The 20738-nt window shown below is 42.8% G+C and overlaps 1 long non-coding RNA gene across 5 annotated transcripts in view; it reads left to right on the top strand.

Annotated features, from left to right (window-relative positions):
• Positions 1-20175, top strand: part of LOC141978578 (uncharacterized) — a 32988-nt gene extending 12813 nt beyond the window's left edge. For 2 of the 5 annotated variants that reach the window (XR_012636401.1, XR_012636397.1), the window contains 2 exons: positions 1539-1688; positions 2800-4306. This is a non-coding gene — a long non-coding RNA (uncharacterized LOC141978578). Of the gene's footprint in view, positions 1-1538; positions 1689-2799; positions 4307-20052 lie in introns of those variants that run through there. The other 3 variants (XR_012636398.1, XR_012636400.1, XR_012636399.1) reach the window with 3 other exon arrangements.
• The last annotated feature ends 563 nt before the right edge of the window (positions 20176-20738 follow it).

Raw genomic sequence — 20738 nt, 5'->3', positions numbered from 1 at the left:
AGTGGGCCAGCTTACCTCTATTATATTCACTGCATTGCATTATATTCTACTTTATTATATTCAGCAGTAATGCAAGGAAACCTACAGGCTTGTATCCTGAAAGACGCTGGCTTCAGCAGTTAGCATGAGGCTTAAGGCCTACGAACTTTGGCATAATTAAACTTAGGTAACTCATAAGTTTTAGGGAACTGGAAGTAGAGTGCAGGGCAGGGAATTTTGTCGATAATGACATCAGCCATCCACTGAACATGAACTGACACCAGCTTCTGGAAGGTTTTAGATGGAACATCTGACTGCAAGAGTGCCATGGCAACGAATTGACATATATGATAAAGGGGTGAAATCATAAATACACCAACCTATAGAAAAAGGACATCTTAACATTGGTAAGGGGAGGAAATACAAATAAGGAAGAGGGGAGAAACCCCTCTTGAATATGCATTAGACATGGTAACGTCAACGTAACATATTATAAAAGTGGCATCCCAGGGCAGTTGGGAGAGCGATGTGGCCCTTGGGAGGGGCCAGAATGATGGTAACAGTGATGAGGAAGATAATGGCTAACATTTCAGGTTGTTTTGCAAGGGATGGTGGGAGTATGGATGTTCAGCTGTACTTTCTGTATTACCTCTATCTACCTTACTGAGTTAGAGTGTGTGAGACTTCGCTAAATGTATTAATAAATTATTTGTAAATCTAAAAGAGTTCCTATAGTGTGAATGTTGCACCTGTGCACATCGGGGTTCCCAACTATATAATAATTTTAATAATACTGGGCCTGATCTTGGGACAAGAACCTGTGAACCCTCAAAGTGATTACTGGGAATTTGTATTCATAATCTATAGATCAGGCTACACAGGGTATAATCCCTATTCACTGAAGGATTCAGATATCAGGCAAAACCACAGGAGAGTTGAAAAGACATCTACCCGCATCACACTAACCCAGTGGTTCTCAACCTGTTTACCACTGTGGGCTGCATATGCAGCTCTCTATGTGTTATATGGGCCACATCCACACAATATATACACTACCTTTATAGCCCTGAGGATGTCACATGGGCTGCAGCTATTTGTTGACTGGGCCACAAGGGGTTCACAGTCCGCAGGTTGAGAACCACTACACCAACTTTTTGCTACTCTGTTTGCAGCCTTCAACTACCTGAAGGGGGCTCCAAAGAGGATGGAGCTCGGCTGTTCTCAGTGGTGGCAGATGACAGAACAAGGAACAATGGTCTCAAGTTGCACTAGGGGAGGTCTAGGTTGGATTTTAGGAAAACTATTTCACTAGGAGGGTGGTGAAGCACTGGAATGGGTTACCTAAGGAGGTGGTGGAATCTCCATCCTGAGAGGTTTTTAAGTTCAGGCTTGACAAAGCCCTGGCTGGGATGATTTAGTTGGTGTTGGTCCTGCTTTGAGCAGGGGGTTGGACTAGATGACCTCCTGAGGTCTCTTCCAACCCTAATCTTCTATGATCCTATGTTGTGAATCAGTACAGCTGCAAGACTCATGACTTTCACTTCTGCTCCCCATCACAGTCTTAACTTTCACTAATGTGGTTGCACCAGAAGAAACCATTCTGGAAAATCTTAGACACCCTGAAGGAAGAGAATGCAAGTGAATGATTTGAATGTTGAGGCTACTGCTAGGACTGCATCGGGAGAAACTCCCTATCTGAGATATACGTGGTAAATATATTATGTATATCAGTGATCACATTATCCTTTGCACTTGCATGGCATCTTGAATCCTAGAATCTTGAAATATTCTGCAAACATTACAGATTAAGTCTTGTAATCTTCTTTTTACAAATTTGAAAACTGAGGCACAAAGAGAATGAAATGACTTGTCCAGAGTCACACAGAGAGTCAGTGAGATAGGTTCTCATCCTATCTCTAGACTGCTGTCCAGTAGTGGACTCTTGGTACAGTATCCCTGACTGCAACCTAAAATGTCAAATTAAACTAAATACAAGGTTGTGAGGTAATATCTTTAATTGGACCAACTTAAACTAAAGTCACCATTCATTTTCCTCTCCTTGCTTCGGCGGTCTCCACCATTCCAGACAGCTCCTGCTCTGCTCCCTTAGCTTGTCATTTTGCATGCTAGCCTGGGCACTCCAGGGGCTGGGGCATGTTTTTTGTGAGAACTTTCTGACACAGAGAGGCCCTGGGACTACTTTTCTGTCAATCCAGTCTGGAACTTGGTGGTAGAGAGAGAAGCCTTGCTGCGAGCAGCATCCTGCCTGGATCCCCTTTGCAAACAGGCGTGAGGGGAGCAAATCCCTTCTCTGGATTGTTTGTTTGGCAGGGACGGAGAGAGTTTTCTGAAGAATGTTATAGAGGAGCTTTTGCTAAAATCTTGTGTGACGTTATCTAATAAAATATAACCCTGCAGATCAGGGGTCTCAAACACGCAGCCCGCGGAGTTATTTCCTGTGGCTCGCCATAGGCGCCAACTCGGTGCTCCGCGGCTGGAGCACCCACGGGGAAAATTTAGTGGTTGGTCTGCACCCACCAGCAGCCAAGCTCCCCTTGAGCTGCGGGAACGTGGCGTGCTTGGGGAGGAGGCAGGGCCAGGGCGGGGATTTGGGGAAGGGGTTGGAATAGGGGCAGGGACGGGACGTGTTTTGTCATTTGAGTGAGGTGGTTTGACATTCTGCTTTGGCTGCTGTCTGCCGAAGGTGGAAGGTTTGCAGCGCTGTGGGATGAGCGATTTGGGTGGGAAGTTCTCTTCAGGGTGGGGTTTGGATGGTTTTGTTTCCTTGAATCAGATCAATGTTCCTCTATCCTCTATCAGGACAGCACCTCCTGCCTCCTGTTATAAGACGTGCTCACATGCTGCACATGTTCCCTGCCTGCAAACTGCAGCTGGCTGCTGCCTGCCCCTTCAGCATTTTCATTCTTTTGTGTACATGAACTAGGAAGCTCTTCCCCCACACGAATGGTTACAACAGAACATCACCTTGTGGAAGCTAGTGTCCTCTTTGCTTTTAACCCCAGCCCAGGTGCTCAGAGCTGGGGGAGTCTCAAGGACTGCATCCTGCACATGTTGCCATACCTCTGGCCCCAGAGCCCTAGACTACCTTTAAATCAACAGACAGGAGTCCCAAGAGACTTGACCACCAGAGCCTAAGCTGAGACCAGAAAACTCATATCATGTAACATCAGTTTGGCTTTAAATCCTAGACTCAGGAGGTGAGAACCAAGTGTCTTGCCCAGGCTCTCCATTTTCCCTTTCAGATCAAAACCCTCTTGGTGCCTCCAGAGTAGCTGATGGGGCAGGTGAGCCATGATATGTTCAGCAGGACCCCACAGGTTTCATTTAGCTGTAGTTCATTTTTTTCATTTTTGACTATACTTTTGTATCGTTGTATGAAAAGGTTTCAGTGATGTGGCCTTCAGGCCAGTGTACTAGTCCTCATGTGGCCCTCGTGGTCATTTGAGTTTGAGGCTCCTGCTGTAGATGATTCTCGCTACCACTGTTATATAATTGCAACAAATCTTGTATAAATTGTGTCAAGTAAGGTGTCTATGGAAAGGTAATGATTTGCTGAATATGATTATGCTATTTGCATGCATATATCATTTTTGAATCTGAAGTTATGAGTATTGGCGCTATATCTGCATTTCTAATGTGTTTGCTTCTGGGAAACAGCAACAAGGTGTTTAGCCAGCACATTGTGAAGAAACTATTCAAGTTAAGTGGCTCATAAAAAGGACACCTAACTCACAATGGAAGACACCCATCTACACTGAATGGACGGATCTGTGAACGTTCTGTCGGGTATTGGTAATGGCTTTTCCTGTGACTAAGTGAAATCACTCAGGGATACGTGACTTGCCCATGTGACTCCAAACTCCATCTTTTACCTGTAATTTTCCACTAGCCATGCTGAGGGCTTTGTTTGAGACAATGGATTTCCTTCCCTCCACATGGCAGAAGGTATAAAAGGTGCTGAAAAATCTCCATTTTGTCTCTTTCAAGCTCCAGCCTCTTTCCTGCTCAAGCCTCTGGACTATGGACTTATACTAATGGGAGCATTTTGTGACACTGTGGACCTTCCAGTGATTTGGAAGCAACCAGAGACTTGACTTCAGCCAGCAGTTTATTCCATCACTGCTACAAGCCTGATCCAAGAACTTTGCAATTATTGTATGTATTTGATTTCTTTAACCAATTTTAATTTTCTTTCTTTCTTTCTTTCTTTAAATAAACTTTTAGATTTTAGATACTAAAGGATTGGCAACAGTGTGATTTTGGGGTAAGATCTGAGTTGTATATTGACTGGGGTTTGTGGCTGGTTCTTTGGGATCGGAAGAACCCTTTGTTTGATTAAACTGGTTTTACAGAACCACTCATCTTTAAGTCTAGTGTCTGGGTGTTGAATCCACATCTGGAATGCCTGAGGAAATTGCTTTTCTGACTTCTTGTTAGCCAGTGTGGTGAAACAGAAGTTGACTTTTGTTGCTGGTTTGGTATATCTTATGAGAGAATAACCACCAGTTCTGGAGTGTGTTTGCCCTATTTCTCAGCAGTTTGACCTGAATTTGGTATTCTCAGTTGTGACCCACGAAGGCAGGGACCAAATCCTCCCGTCCTTGCTCATGGTTTACTCTGGCAAATGCCCAGGATAAGCCTAAGGACTGAGTAAACATTCACTGTGGACCTCACTATTTGGCCCTCTAAGTCCAGGGAATTTGCAGTCGAATCCACGTTGTTAACTCCTATCTCAGAGGAGTCCTGGTCAGCAGTGCTCCCTGAGGTGCAGGGGCTGGCCAGGAAGGTACAAACACTGTTGTGCTCAGCACTCTCACTGGGACAGGATTTTCAGAGTTGTTCCGTGTCACAGGTTTGATCTATGGTCCTCTAGATGACAGTGGCAAGGAAGCACCACTGTGTCATAGAATCAGAGAAGATCAGGATTGGAAGAGACCTCAGGAGGTCATCTAGTCCAACCCCCTGCTCAAAGCAGGACCAACCCCAACTAAATCATAGTTAGGTTATGACACCTCTTTAAATGTCAATCTTCCCTAAGTCTTTTAAAATTGACTTAGGGTTCTCTGAAATTTGGTGTGCCTCAGGAGAGTGCAGGGTAGTAGAGTGACCCACATTTGCAGTGATTTGAGCCAGGGGTTCTGGAGATGGAAGCCCCCAGATATAGCCATTTTAATAAAAGTTTCCAGGTGGGGCTTTTTGCTCTGAGTTAGAGATCAAGCTGTTGATGAGCTATGGGTCAGAAAGGTCGCAATCTGTCCAGTTTTACCCAAGATAGTGCATGGGGCCCACTAAATCTTTGGGGAATCCAAATTAAGAACAGTAAGATGGAGGCTGTGGAATCTCCATCATTGGAAATTTTTAAGAGCAGGTCAGACAAACAGCTCACAGGGTTGGTTTAGATTACGCTTAGTCCTGCCATGAGTGCAGGGGACTGGACTAGATGACCACTCTAGGTCCATTTCAATCCTGCAATTCTCTGAGTCCATGATTTAAGAAAATATACATTTTTACACTGTGTATGCACCATTACAGAAAAACAGCTAGAGGGTTTCCACTCCTACCATTTTATGACTTTTAAAACTCAACTTTTGAAAGTGCTTTAAAATAGGAATGGTTAGTCTGATGGCTTGGAAATCTGGTGGGCCTCCTGGGGGCGCAGAGTAGCACTAGTGATCCAAATTTTAAATTTGGGATCATTTGACCTACGGGTCCCCGAGTTACAGGCTGCCCCCAAAAACTTGTTTCTTTCTGTACTGTTAAACTGAGAGGTACTAATGTCTGGGTGAATCACAGACCTCATTGAGACAGGTGATTGTGAACTCACCCATCAGTTAACATAACTAAGGATAAGTCAATCACAGTCCCCCATATTAGACAAAGGGAGTTTTGGAATAAGTGTCTGGAGGGTGCTATAATTTGTGAGTCATGGGTGGCAATTGGATTTTGATGACAAAGTCTTTGTGGCGGGAGGGGCAGAATTAGGCATGTGAACGTTTCCTGGGCAGAGAGCAGTATGGAGTCAGAGGAGTAGAGGAATAGAGTGGAGAGTGGTGTGGGGCTGCAGCGAGGGGAGAGGGGATTGTGGGGAGGGGGGTAAGTAGGGATGGGTTTGAGGGGAGGGGAGAAAGATTGGGGGGTCAGGGGAGGAAGACATAGTACCACCCAGCTCTTCCAGTGCCCCAGCCCCCTGCACTTTTGCGCTCTGCTGCTCAGCCAGTGCACCCGAAGCCTTCCCTCCAATGCCCTACACCCCCAGCTCTGCCCATGCACCCCAACTTTCCTGCATCCCCCAGCAATGCCAGTGCGCCCCAGCCTGCCTGCACTGCATAGCACCACAAGCCTTGCACACCCAGCTCTGCCAATGCACCCCAACCACTCTGGGTCCCAAGCTTCCTGCAGCTCAACCGCCCTGCAGTCTCAGCCCTGCCAATGTACCCCGACCACCCTGCACCTCAACCCCCTGTACTCCCCCAGCTCTGCCAGTGCATCCCAACCCTGTTGTCCTCTAATAACAAATGGGGAGGGCAAAAAGTGGTAAGATCTGAGCACTCAGTACAAAATTGAGAGGTTGAGAACAAAATTCATCAAGGAAGCAAAGGACATGAAGAGAAGACATTCTTGAATTGCCGATACACCAGTGCTAGGAGCTGGGTAAGAAACTAAGGGAGTTGGAATTGTTCATTTCTGAACATACATTCGATCTAGTTGGCATTACAGAATGCTGGGGGATGATTAGCACACTTGGAATGTTAAAACTAGGGCCGTCAAGCGATTTAAAAAATCATGATTAATTGTACTGTTAAACAGTAATAGAATACCATTTATTGAAATATTTTTGGATGTTTTCCACATTATCAAGTATATTGATTTCAATTACAACACAGAATACAAAGTGTACAGTCCTCACTTTATTTTTGATGACAAATATTTGCACTGTAAAAAAGAAACAAAAGAAATAGTATTTTTCAATTCACCCAATACAAGTACTGTAGTGCAGTCTTTTTATCATGAAAGTTGAACTTACAAATGTAGAATTATGTACAAAAAATAACTGCATTCAAAAATAAAACAATGTAAAACTTTAGAGCCTACAAATCCATTCAGTCCTACTTCTTGTTCAGCCAATCGCTCAGACAAACAAGTTTCTTTACATTTACAGGAGATAATGCTGTCCGCTTCTTGTTTACAGTGTCAACTGAAAGTGAGAACAGGCATTCGCATGGCACCGTTGTAGCCAGCGTCGCAAGATATTTATGTGCCAGATGTTGTAAAGATTAATGTGTCCCTTCATGCTTCGACCACCATTCTAGAGGACATGTGTCTCTGCTGATGACGGCTTTTGCTTGATAACAATCCAAAGCAGTGTGGACCGACACATGTTCATTTTCATCATCTGAGTCACCTTTTTTGGTGGTTCAGGTTCTGTAGTTTCCACATTGGAATGTTGCTCTTTTAAGACTTCTGAAAGCATGTTCCACACCTCAGATTTTGGAAGGCACTTCAGATTCTTAAACCTTAGGTTGAGTGCTCTAGTTATCTTTAGAAATCTCACACTGGTACCTTCTTTGCGTTTTGTCAAATCTGAGGTGAAAGTGTTCTTAAAACAAACATGTGCTGGGTCATCATCAAAGTCTGCTATAACATGAAATATATGGCAGAATGTGGGTAGAACACAGAACAGGAGACATATAATTCTATCCCAAGGAGTTCAGTCACAAATTTAATTAATGCATTAATTTTTTAACAAGCATCATTAGCATGGAAGCATGTCCTCTTTAATGGTTGCCAAAGCATGAAGAGGCATACAGATGTTTAGCATATCTGGCACGTAAATACCTTGCAACGCCAGTTACAAAAGTGGCATGCGAACATCTGTTCTCACTTTCAGGTGACATTGTAAATAAGAAGCGGGCAGCATTATCTCCCTTAAATGTAAACAAACTTGTTTGTCTCAGTGATTGGCTGAACAAGAGGTAGGACTGAGTGGACTTGTAGGCTCTAAAGTTTTATATTTTTTTGGTTTTGAGTGCATTTATGTCACAAAAAAACCTGTGTTTGTAAACTGCACTTTCTCGATAAAGAGATTGCACTACAGTACTTGTATGAGATGAATTGAAAAATACTATTTTGTTTATCACTTTTACAATGCAAATATTTGTAATCAAAATAATAATATAAAGTGAGCACTGTACACTTTGTATTCTGTGTTGTAATTTAAATCAATATATTTGAAAATGTAGAAAAAACATCCAAAATATTTAATACATTTCAGTTGGTATTCTATTATTTAACAGTGCGATTAAAACTGATCAATTGCGATTAATTTTTTAAATCACGATTAATTTTTTCGAGTTAATCACATGAATTAACTGCAATTAATTGATAGCCCTAGTTAAAATCAATGGTTATAACCTATTTAGGAAGAATCAAATGGTCAAAAGGGGAGGGGAAGTGGCACTCTATTTCAAAAATGGCATTACCTGTTTTCAAGTCACTGATAGCCTGGAAAAAAATCTTGAATGCTTATGGATCAAAGAACAAGATGGCGTCTTAGTCAATATCTGCTTCAGGCCACCAGATGATACTAGGGAACAGGATGACCATCTCCTTACATACCTATCTATAATGTGTAGGAACAAAGGCATGATCGTGGGTGACTTCACTTTGAGTAACACGTGCTGGAGGTGTCATACTGCCAGTACTAAAACATCCTTGCAATTTCCAAATATTCTAGACGTACATTTCCTAACTGAAAAAACATTGCATTCAACTCAAGAGAATTCTATATTAGACCTCGTCTTGACAGATAAAGAGGAAATGATGACAGAACTAAAAATTAATGGCAGTTTAGTACAAGTGATCATGACTTGATCACATTTATAATGTGCCAACAGAATGAAGTCCAGACCAGTGATAAATATACTTGATGCTTTAAATGGGCCAGTTTCACAAAGCTGAAACCAACAATGAGCCAAATCAGCTAGGAAGAAGACTTTAATAATAAAAATGTGAATGATAAATGGGAATTGAACACTTCACTAGATGCCCCCAAAAGCCACAATCTAACAATCAAGGAAGCAGGACATATTGGTTAAAAACAAACTTGGCTTAGAGACTGAAGGCAGCTATAAAAATAATAAAAATATAAAATATAACAAATGGAAGAAAGGGGAAGTTGACAGTAATGAATATAATCAGAGGTTATGAACTGTATAAAATTGATAAAGGAAGCAAAGAAGCAATCTATGGCCGGTAAAGTTAAGGACATTACAAAGAAGCGTTTTTGAAAGTATATTAGGAACAAAAAGCATCCCAACAACGGCAGTGTAGAATTAGTAAGAATAATGCAGAAGCGTTCAATACATATTTCTGTTATGTGTTTGGGGAAAACAGATTAAGCAGCTGGATCAGGTGATAACAGTCTTGCCATTCCACTGGTATCTCAGGAGGATGTTAAACAGCAACTACTAAAGTTAGACATTTTAAAATTAGCAGGTATGGATAATTTGCATCCAGTAGTTTTAAAACAGCTGGCTGAGGGGCTCACTGGACCATTAATGCTGATACGGGACTTGATTAAGAAAGAACTAAAGGAGGGTAATATAATTAATGGCCATCAACATGGGTTTATAGAAAATAGATCCGGTTAGACTAATATTAGATCTTTTTTGATGAGATTACTGGTTTGACATTTTGATAAGGGTAATAATGATATCGATGTAATACACTTAGATTTGACTTGGGGGCACGTGACATTTTGATCACAAAACTTGAAAGATATAAAATAAACATGGCCCACATTAAATAGATTATAAACTGGCAAGCTGATAGATCTCAGCATGTAAGTATAAACTGGGAATCATCATCAAACAGTAGGTTTCTTGGTCCTGGGATGTTTACATTTTTATTAATGATCTGGTGGTCTCAAAATGTAATTATAAATAGGGAATTGTCATTGAACTGGTGTGTTACTAGTGGGTTCCTGGGGAGATTGATTCTTGCCCCCGTGCTATTTAACATTTTATTAATGACTTGAAAGAAAACATAAAATCATTATTGTTAAAATTTGAAGATGACACAAAAATCCGGGAAGTGGTAAATAATGAAGAGAACATGTCACTGATTCCAAGTGATCTGGATCACTTGGTACACTAGATACAAGCAAACAGTAGGTGTTTTAATATGGCTAAATGTAAATGTATATGTCTAGGAATAAACACAGATTGGGGGACTATATCCTAGGAAGGAGTGACTTTGAAAAAGTTTTGGGGGTCAGGTGGATAGTCAGCTGACCATGAGCTCCCAGTGTGACTCTGTGGCCAAAAGAACTAATGCGATCCTGGGATGGATAAATAGGGGAATCTTGAGTAGGAGTAGAGAGATTATCTTCACTCTGTATTTGGCCCTAGTGTGACCACTGCTGGAATCCTGTGTCCAATTCTGGTGTCCACAATTCAAGAAGGATGTTGATAAATTGGAGAGGGTTCAGAAAAGAGCCACAAGAATGATTAAAGGATGAGAAAACCTGCCTTACAGTGGTAGACTCAAGGAGGTCAAACTATTTAGCTTAACAAATAAAAGGTTGAAGGGTGACCTGAGTATAGTGTATAAATACTTACATGGGGAACAAATTGTAAGTAATGGGCTGTTCAGTCTAGTAGAGAAAGGTACAACATGATCCAGTGGCTGGAAGTTGAAGACAGACAAATTCACACTGGAAATAAGGCATCAGTTTTTAACAGAGAGGGTAGTTAATCATGGGTACAATTTACCAAGGGTTGTGGTGGAGTCTCTGCCACTGGCAACTTGATTTATATCAAAACTGGATGTTTTTCTAAAATCTCTGCTCTGAGAATTATTTTGGGGGCAGTTCTCTGGCATGTGTTGTACAGGAGATCAGACTAGGTGATCATAATAGTCCCTTCTGGCCTTGGAATCTAGGAATCTTGTCTGCAACTCTGGCCAGCACAAGATGCCTCAGCGGAAGATGCAAGAAACCCCACACTAGGGAGATGTGGGATAATCTGTAGCTCTGAAGGACTCACCCTAATCCTTAATGGTTAGGGATTGTAGCACGAAGATTTATATCCCTTCCAAAATGTTTGATAGAATTAACTATTCTAACTCTCATTGTTCTCAATATCCAAGTGCAATTTCTCTTTGAATCTTGCTAAATTCTTGGTCTCAACAATATCCTGTGGTAGTGAGTTCCACTGTCTCATTTCACACAGTGTGTAAAAGTGTTTTATTGGTTTTGAATTTATCACCTCTCAAATTAATTGATTACCCCCTTTATCATGTGTTATGAGTAAGGCTACGATTTTATCACAGAGGTCGCAGAAGTCGCCAAATCTGTGATTTCCAGAAACCTCCGTGACTTCAGCCCACGGTGGCTGGGAGCTGCAGGGTCCCCCCACCGGGGGCGGTGACTGGGAGCTGTGGTGCCCCAGGAACTCCGAGTGGCGGCGGGGGGACCCCACAGCTCCAATCTGCAGGCGGTGGGGGACCCTTGAGCTCCCAGCCCCCACAGGTGTTGGGTGCCCCCAGAGCTCTGAACAGGGCCCTGCAGCTGCCCAGCCACTGCAGGCAGTGTGGGGACCCTGCAGCTAAGCTCCCCATTTTGTCATGGATATTTTTAGTAATTGCCCATGATCTGTCCGTGACTTTTACTAAAAATATCCATGACAAAATCTTAGCCTTAGTTATGAGACAGGGAAACCAGAAGCTCAAGATCATTCACTACTTTATGTATTTTTATCATGCCTCCTCTTACTTGTCTCCTCTCTTAGGTAACAATCCCAATCTATTCTCTCTCTCTTCATATGAGAACTTTTCCAGGCCCTTGATCTTTCTCATCAGCCTTCTCTGAACCCCTCAAACCCTGCAATATCCTTTTTTAAATGGGGTGACCTGTGCTGCGCACAGCATCCAGATGAGACTGCACCTTTGCGTTATATAAAGGCATTAGAATAGTCTCTGTGCTAGTCTCCATCCCATTGCTTACGCATCCTGTATCTTGTGAGCTGCTTTGACTGCCGCAGCACATTGAGTAGAGGGTTCGCTGAGGTGTCCTCAGTGGTGCCCCTGTCTCTTTCTCTGCAGCCTGTTTTTAGAATGGAAAAGGAGGGGTAGAGAATTGAGAGATTAAACAAGACAGAGCAGAAAGCTTTGAATTTTTCCCTTAATACTCAGCCATTTAATGACTAGTTTGATGACAAGCATGAAATTAAATAGACAAAGGAAATTCTCAAGTGTCTGGGAAGCAGATAATCAGGCTTTGCCTGGGACAGCATGAGATAGTGTATATTAAAGACTGAGTGAGGTTCTGCTTTGTCTGTGAGGTTGGTTTAACGCCGTGGCTGCCTGGGTCGGCCCTGGAATCTGACTGCTGATTTCTGCTGGTCTGACTTTGAGTGTACACCAGAGCTCTCTAATGGCCATCTCCTGAGGTTCTGGCTTAGATTTTACTCAGTCCTTAAAAAGGCAAAACTCCCAGTGAAGTTAGTGGGAACTGCAGTTGCTCAGCATCTTTGAAAATCAAGTTACTTATTTAGGTGCCTAAATATAGATTTTGGTGCTTAATTTTAGCCCCACAGGTTTGAACATTTTGGCCTGAGTAAAGAATGAGTTAGGGCCTAAGAAATGTGCCCAAACACTTAGGCCTAGATCCTCAAAGGCATTTAGGTGTCTAACTCCCACTGATTTCAGAAGCCACTTAAGAAATCTACAGTGGGTGAGACATGATTAAATGAGAATGTCAGAATAGGGGTGGGAAAGGGACATGGGGAACACTGCTGGAGACTGGGGGTGCCACAGGACCTGGCCATGAGCTTTTGGGCCCAGGGTTTAAAGACTTGATCCAAGCTGAACGAAATAGAGAGGAGACTAAAATGATTGATAGAACTGGGACCATGCAGTCGTCCAACGTGACTGTAAGACACAATGAGGCAGGCAACGCACTCAGGTGCAGAACAACACGCACCCCAGGAGTGGCACTGCAGGGAGAGCAGGGCCCAGCAGGTCTCATGGAGCTGGTTTGGAATTTTCCAACAAAATGGTTTTCTGTTGGGAAATGCTGATTCATCGAAACCAAACCTGTTTGTGGGAAAGGGTCAATTTCTACGACTTTCCTGAGTTTCAAATTTTTTGAAAAAAGAATCTGGAAATGGTTGAAATTTAACATTTTAAAAACAAAAATTTCATTTTTCATTTCAAAACAACTTCTTTTTTAAAAACGTCAGTTAAAGCAAAAATAAAAAATTAATGGACCCAGTCTGAATTTTTTTTTTTTTGGTCAGCTTATGAACATTTTTGAGATTTCAACTTTTTATCCCAGTTCATGACAGGATTTTTTTTTTTTTTTTAAATCTTGGCGATTCTCTCAGGCTGGGAAAAACTATTTCCCACCTTGGTGTGATACATATAAATGGGGGCAGGGGTGGCAGAGCTTGTCGATCTGCCAGCCAGTCATGGCGGTGAGAGGGCCAGGGGAGGAGAGCGCTGCGCAGGGATGCTGCTCCTGAGCCCAGAAAGGCCAGACTAGAGGCCCTTATGTCTGACAGTGTAATAGACTCAGAAATTCTTTGAGCCTTATGTGCAGCCTGAAGCTATTCAAGAACTCAAAGCCCAGACATACACCCACAAAGGGTTAGCTTTTAATGGATGTTAAATGTTTGCAGAGACCTTTGACCTGCGTTAATGCTGCTGTTGACCAGCCAAGGGCTCAGTAATCAGTGACCACACATTAGGCTCAGCTGCTCACTTCAGTGCTCAGGGCAGTGCTAAGGCTCAGCTGCTTGGGCAGGGGCCCGGTCAATGGTTTTAAGGGTATTTTGCAAGGGCTGCCTGCTAAAAAAAGCCCTTCTGCGTAGAGCATCAGTGAGCTCTTCAACCTTCCCAGTCAGTTACTCAGCAGATTTGAAGGGGGTTAAAGCAATGGCGCATGGCATTTGTGGCTGATTTGTTCTACGCAGCAGACAAAATGAACTGGAGAACCATCCTGGGAACGAAAGATGTGCATTTAAAATGTCCCTGAATGGCAAGGGGAGGCAGGGGGAAAAGGCTTCTTCTGAAATCTCAAAGGCACTGAGCTCCAGCCCCAGTCTTGGTCAATAGCTGAACCTTATCCAGATACATAAAGAGAAAGAATTTTGAAAATTCTAACTGTATAACTAACCGCCGGGTCTTCTTATTGCAGTTTTTTTCAGACTGGTAATCCATGGTCATTTTAGTCACCTAAAATAGCATGGTGATCTGCTATACACACCAGATTGCACAAAGATAGATCCATTCCCATCCCAAGATCATAGAATCATAGAAGATTAGGGTTGGAAGGGACCTCAGGAGGTCATCTAGTCCAACCTCCTGCTCAAAGCAGGACCAACCCCAACGAAATCATCCCAGCCAGGGCTTTGTCAAGCCTGACCTTAAAAATCTCTAAGGATGGAGATTCCACCACCTCCCTAGGTAACACATTCCAGTGCTTTATCACCCTCCTAGATGGCAGAGTGGCGGGGCTTATGCTGGCTCTGCTGTGAGGATTGATAGACCTCAGTCTCCAGGGCTGTCAACCTGGCAACCAGCACAAAATTCATGTAAAAACTGGTTTTAAAAAAGGAAGTGATGCGTAGAGCAGATGTATGGAAAACTAGTAGTAATGGGAACAGCCCACCTCCCTTAGTTTTGAGACAAAAGCAGGGATGGAGTAAAATTCTGACCTTCATACCATCCGGGTATCCCCACTGAAATGAATGGGTACCTCAGAAGCAGAATGTGGTCCATGGCTCTGCCTGTGACTCTGGGCAAGGGTAAATTAGAAGGATTTGCATTTTGGGAGTCCTAGTGGCTGCTGTTCTGGGAGCTGCACAGGGGCTTGTTGGAAGGTCTGTGCTTTAGAGCACAGAGGGGACCTCCAGCCAGAGTCCGGACATCTGTGGAATCTGCAGAGAAGATTGAACATGTGCCCCTCTATGCATGCCCGTTACATGGGGAAGCAGGGATAGGACATCCTCATGCCTATCCTAACCTAGTTCCCGCAAATCCTACTCACACCATAGTGCGTCAGAGCAGACCCTGAGTCACTGAGTGCTACGCTGGCACCTTGCCAGAATGGCAAAGGCTGGACAAAACCATGCAACGTGTTCCTACCCTAGCATCTTCCTTGATCAATTAATAGAAATGGCCAATTGTTGACAATTCACCATCAATAATCACCTGCCATTGGTGAGATTTGTTGCAACCCTGCAGTTAGTCTAGGATACGTTTTAGGATCCTATGGGCCACACTAGAGGCAACCCTGTCATGTCCTGCTTTTCAAGGGAGGGTGGGGGACTGAAATTGTCTTCAGTAGTGTCACCACAACATTCAACAGTTTAATGATATCTCAGCTCATTGCAGTATCTGTGGGCCCCTCGGTGATACATATGATGGTAGGATCAAAACATAAGGACATAAGAATGGCCATACTGGGTCAGACCAATTCTCCATCTAACCCATCTAATCCTGTCTTCTGACAGTGACCAATGTCAGGTGCCCCAGAGCGAATGAACAGAACAGGGAATCATCAAGTGATCCATCCCCTGTCACTCACTCCCAGCTTCTAGGAAACAGAGGCTAGGGACACTTCAGAGCACAGTTTTGCATCCCTGCATCCTGACTAATAGCCATTGATGGACCTATCCTCCATGAACTTATCTAGTTCTTTTTTGAACCCTGTTATTGTCTTGGCCTTCACAACATCCTCTGGCAAAGAGTTCCACAGGTTGACTGTCTGTTGTGTGAAGAAATACTTCCTTTGGTTTGTTTAAAACCTGCTGCCTATTAATGTCATTTGGTGACCCCTAGTTCTTGTGTTATGAGAAGGACTAAATAATACTTCCCTATTTACTCTCTCCACACCAGTCATGATTTTATAGACCTCTGTCATATCTCAACTTAATCATCTCTTTTCCTAGCTGAAAAGTCCCAGTCTTATTAATCTCTCCTCATATGGCAGCCTTTCCATACCTCTAATCATTTTTGTTGCCATTTTCTGTACCTTTTCCAATTCCAGTATATCTTTTTTGAGATAGGGCAACCAGATCTGCACACAGTATTCAAGCTGTGGGTGTACCATGGATTTATATACAGGCAATATGATATTTTCTTTCTTATTATAATATCTATCCCTTTCCTAATGATGCCCAACATTCTGTTCGCTTTTTTGATTGCTGCTGCACATTGAGTGGATGTTTTCAGAGAACTATTCACAATGACGCCAAGATCTCTTTCTAGCGTGGTAAAGGCTAATTTAGACCCCATCATTTTATATGTATAGTTGGGATTATGTTTTCCAATGTGCATTACTTTGCATTTATCAACATTGAATTTCATCTGCCATTTTGTTGCCCAGTCACCCAGTTTTGAGAGATCCCTTTGTAGCTCTTCGCAGTCTGCCTGGGACTTGAATAGTTTTGTATCATTTGCAAATTTTGCCATCTCATTGTTTACCCCTTTTCCCAGATCATTTATGGATATGTTGAATAGGTCTGGTCCCAGTACAGACCCTTGGGGCACACCACTATTTGCCTCTCTCCATTCTGAAAACTGACCTTTATTCCTACCCTTTGTTGTCTATCTTTTTAACCAGTTACTGATCTATGGGAGGACCTTCCCTCTTATCTCATGACAGCTTACATTGCTTAAGAGCCTTTGGTGAGGGAGCTTGTTGAAGGCTTTCTGAAAATCCAAGGACACTATATCCACTGGATCCCTCTTGTCCACATGCTTGTTGACTCCCTCAAAGAATTCTAGTAGATTGGTGAGGCATGATTTCCCTTTACAAAAACCATATTGACTCTTCCCCAACAAATCATGTTCATCTATATGTCTGATAAGTCTGTTCTTTTCTATAGTTTCAACCAATTTGCCTGGTACTGAAGTCAGGCTTACTGGCCTGTAACTGCCGGGATCACCTCTGGACCCTTTTAAAAAAATAGGGGTCACATTAGCGACCCTCCCGTCACTGGGTAAAGAAGCTGATTTAAATGACGGGTTACAGGCGACAGTTCGTAGTTCTGCGTTTTCACATTTGAGTTCCTTCAGAACTCTTGGGTGAATCCCATCTGGTCCTGGCGACTTATTACTGTTTATCAATTTGTTCCAAAACCTCCTCCTATTGACACCTCAATCTGAGCCAGTTCCTCAGATTTGTCACCTAAAAGGAATGGCTCAGGTCTGGGGATCTCCCTCACAGCCTACGTCAGCTGTGAAGACTGATGCAAAGAATTAATTTCGTTTCTCTGCAATGAACTTAACTTCCCTGAGTGCTCCTTTAGCATCTCGATGGTCCAGTGGCCCCACTGGTTGTTTAGCAGACTTTCTGCTTCTGATGTAATTAAAAAAAAATTCTGTTACTTTTTGAGTCTGGCTAGCTGTTCTTCAGATTCTTTTTTGGCCTTCCTAATTATATTTTTACATTTTGCTTGCCAGAGTTTAATGCTCCTTTCCATTTTCCTCAATAGGATTTAACTTCCACTTTTTAAAGGATGCCTTTTTGCCTCTCGCTGCTTCTTTTACTTTGTTGGTTAGCCAGGGTAGCACTTTTTTGGTCCTATTACTATGTTTGTTAGTTTGGGGTATACATTTAAATTTAGCCTCTATTATGCTGTCTTTAAAAAGTTTCCATGCAGCTTGCAGGGATTTCACTTTTGACACTGTACCTCTTAATTTCCGTTTAACTAACCTTCTCCTTTTTGTGTAGTTCCCCTTTCTGCTGCGGTATTCCTCCCCCCCCCCCCCACAGGGATGTTAAATTTTATTATGTTATGGTCACTATTACCAAGCGGTCCAGCTATATTCACCTCTTGGGCCAGATCCTAAGCTCCTTTTAGGACTAAATCAAGAATTGCCTCTTCTTGGTGCGTTCCAGGACTAGCTGCTTCAAGAAGCGGTCATTTAAGGTGTCCAGAAACTTTATCTCTGCATCCCGTCCTGAGGTGACACATAACCAGTCAATATAGGGATAGTTGAAATCCCTCATTATTATTGAGTTTATTATTTTTATAGCCTCTCTAATCTCCCTGAGCCTTTCACAGTCACTATCACCATCCTGGTCAGGTGGTCGGTAATATATCCCTACTGCTATATGCTTATTATTCAAGCATGGAATTTCTATCCAGAACGATTCTGTGGTACAGTTTGGTTCATTTAAGTTTTTTACTTCATTTGACTCTAAGCTTTCTTTCACGTAGAGTAACACTCCCCCACCAGCACGATCTATCTAATCTATCTATCTATCTATCTATCTATCCATCCATCCATTTACACTGCACTTATCACCCTGCTTCACAGTCCCTGGCATTTAAGGCTTGGCCAGGAATCATGTCCCAGAGGTGTTTGTAAATTCACTACCTGAGACACTATCTGGCCCTTGTACTTGAAGCAGGTGATGTGCTGTTCTCCTAAGGTCTGAATTCCTCTTCTTAGGAGACAAGGATGCCATGAACTCCAGGGATTAGGGAGAGAAGTGCTCAGTTGTTTCTGGTAGGATGCACCCCAGCTCTTGTCTTGCTAACCTTCACAGGCACCCAGGCACCTTCATAGCTTCCGCAAAACCATCGGTTAGAACTTCTCTTATCATTCTTTGTATCACAGGAGCACCCCTAGGCCCAGTGAAATCATGTCCCCACTGGGCTAGGGGCTCTCTATGTATACAGTAAGAGAGAGACACTGCAGTCAAAGGATGCACCTGGGGAGCTGAGGCACTGGGGGTTGTGGAGCCATATAGAACTTTGGACCAGATTATTCATGTGCTTGGCACCCACAATTAGGGTGAGATATTTCAAGAGAACTTGCACCCATTTAAACATCTAGAGAAGAGCCAGATTTTCAATATCCCATGTGCTAAGCAATTTTGAAAAGCGATTTGCCAAAGGTCACCAGGGAGTCTTTGGCTGAGCAAGGAATCAAACCGATGGCTACGTCCATGCTGCAGCTAGGAGATGTGATTCACAGCTCAGTACATGTGGGAGCTCTGCTTCAGCCAGGATGCTAAAAATAACAGGGTAGCCACAGTGGCACAGACAGCAGCTTGGACTAGTTTCCCAAGTGCAACCTCATCTGAGATCCTAGGTACGTCCTCAGATGGTTCATCCCAGCTACTGCCCAGGCTGCTGCAGCCACGCAGCTACCTTGAGCAGTTAGCACGTCTACATCTACCTAATCTGGGTATGAAACCTACCAGGGGTGGTGTAGTTCTACCCAGAGACTCCTGAGTCTCCAACCACTCCTTTAAACACAGGTCCATCCTGTTCACAGGAAGTGAGTAATTTGTGATTGATAAGACCTGTGAAAAAGGCCAGGGCAGTATTTAGTTCTCTAATAAGGGATATGTCAGATGTTAAAAGCACATATTAAAGCAACTTAAAAGAGCAAATAATTTTGTTCAAATTTCAAAAATGTCAAACAGTTTCATTCTGCTGTGTTTCAGAATAGGTTGACTTTCCATTTGTCAGCATGTTCATCATTCTGGTTTCATCCCCTCATTTAAAATTTCAAAATCTATTTAATTTTTGAAATGTTTATGTTGTAAAAGGATCCGACTATGTGACTAAACTGACCATTCCAAATTAGGACTAAGGAGAAGAGTGAAACTGGACTCAGGAAAGAAGATTAAAAACAAATACAGGATAAAAAAACCGACCCAAAAACCAAAAACTGGGTTTGTGGAACATTTTTAGGAAATCAATCATTGCTGAAAAGTGGCAACATTTTGTCCAAAAAATTGTTTTTAAGAAAATATTTTCACCAGCTCATGTTCACAGTCATAAACCCCATGGTAACTTTATTTTGTTTTAGCTTATTGGATAGTCTGTTATTATTTTGCATGTAATTTACAGATTTTCAGCATTTATGCTGAACACAGAGAACCTGTCACTTACTATGTTTGTATATCATGTGGGCCCCTGAACTGGCTGAGATTCTGATGCTAGCGCAATATAAATGTTAAATAAAAATAATAATAATAATAATAATAAGAGAAGCCACAATTGCTTTTGTTTTCCATGAATTTAGTTCTGATGGAAGTTCCCTTGCAATTGAAGTCCTCTGCCGATACCACAGACAGCAGCTGTGCAAGCATCCTACAACACAGCCACCCCCTGCCGACATGCCTCATCCCAGGTCAGGAGGCACCATCTCCAAGGGTACTTCAGACGCCATGGCTCAGCCAGTGTTTTTCCTCTCTAGAGACACCCAATGAAAGTGTTCATTGGGACCAGCTGTGGTGGCAGCTTTTGGAATTGGGTGGAGACCAGGGCTGGTTCTGAATCCCATTACCAACCCCCTGATTCTCTTACTGTGATGAGAACCCAGGAAATCTTTGCATGCATTTGCTGTGCATCCCATAGCTCTGCGTTATGCAATGCTCGAATCAGCTTTGTCTCGAGCGGACAGTTGACCACATCACAAAAGCCATCAAGGTGGCAGCCTCTGCTCAAAAGAAACAGGCCTGGGAAAGAAGGAGTGGTGAGGATCAAGAACAAAGTGCATTAGAGGATCTGCATAAAAGAAAACTTACACCAGCCTACATTGTGCCTGGTGAAAGTAGGACTAACTGAACATTAGAGAGGAGTCCAAAAGCAACATTCAGAAGCAGATGTTGATCCAAGATCTGTAACTGCCAGGCTGTTTGGGTCTGGAGTTCTGGTTCAGGCTCCTTGCTAATGAAACCAGAGTCTATTTTTAAAAAGAAAGGAAAC

This window comes from Natator depressus, chromosome 27 (genome assembly GCF_965152275.1).
Source record: "Natator depressus isolate rNatDep1 chromosome 27, rNatDep2.hap1, whole genome shotgun sequence".
Taxonomy (NCBI): Eukaryota; Metazoa; Chordata; order Testudines; family Cheloniidae; genus Natator; species Natator depressus.
This window is presented reverse-complemented; position numbering and strand designations above follow the sequence as displayed.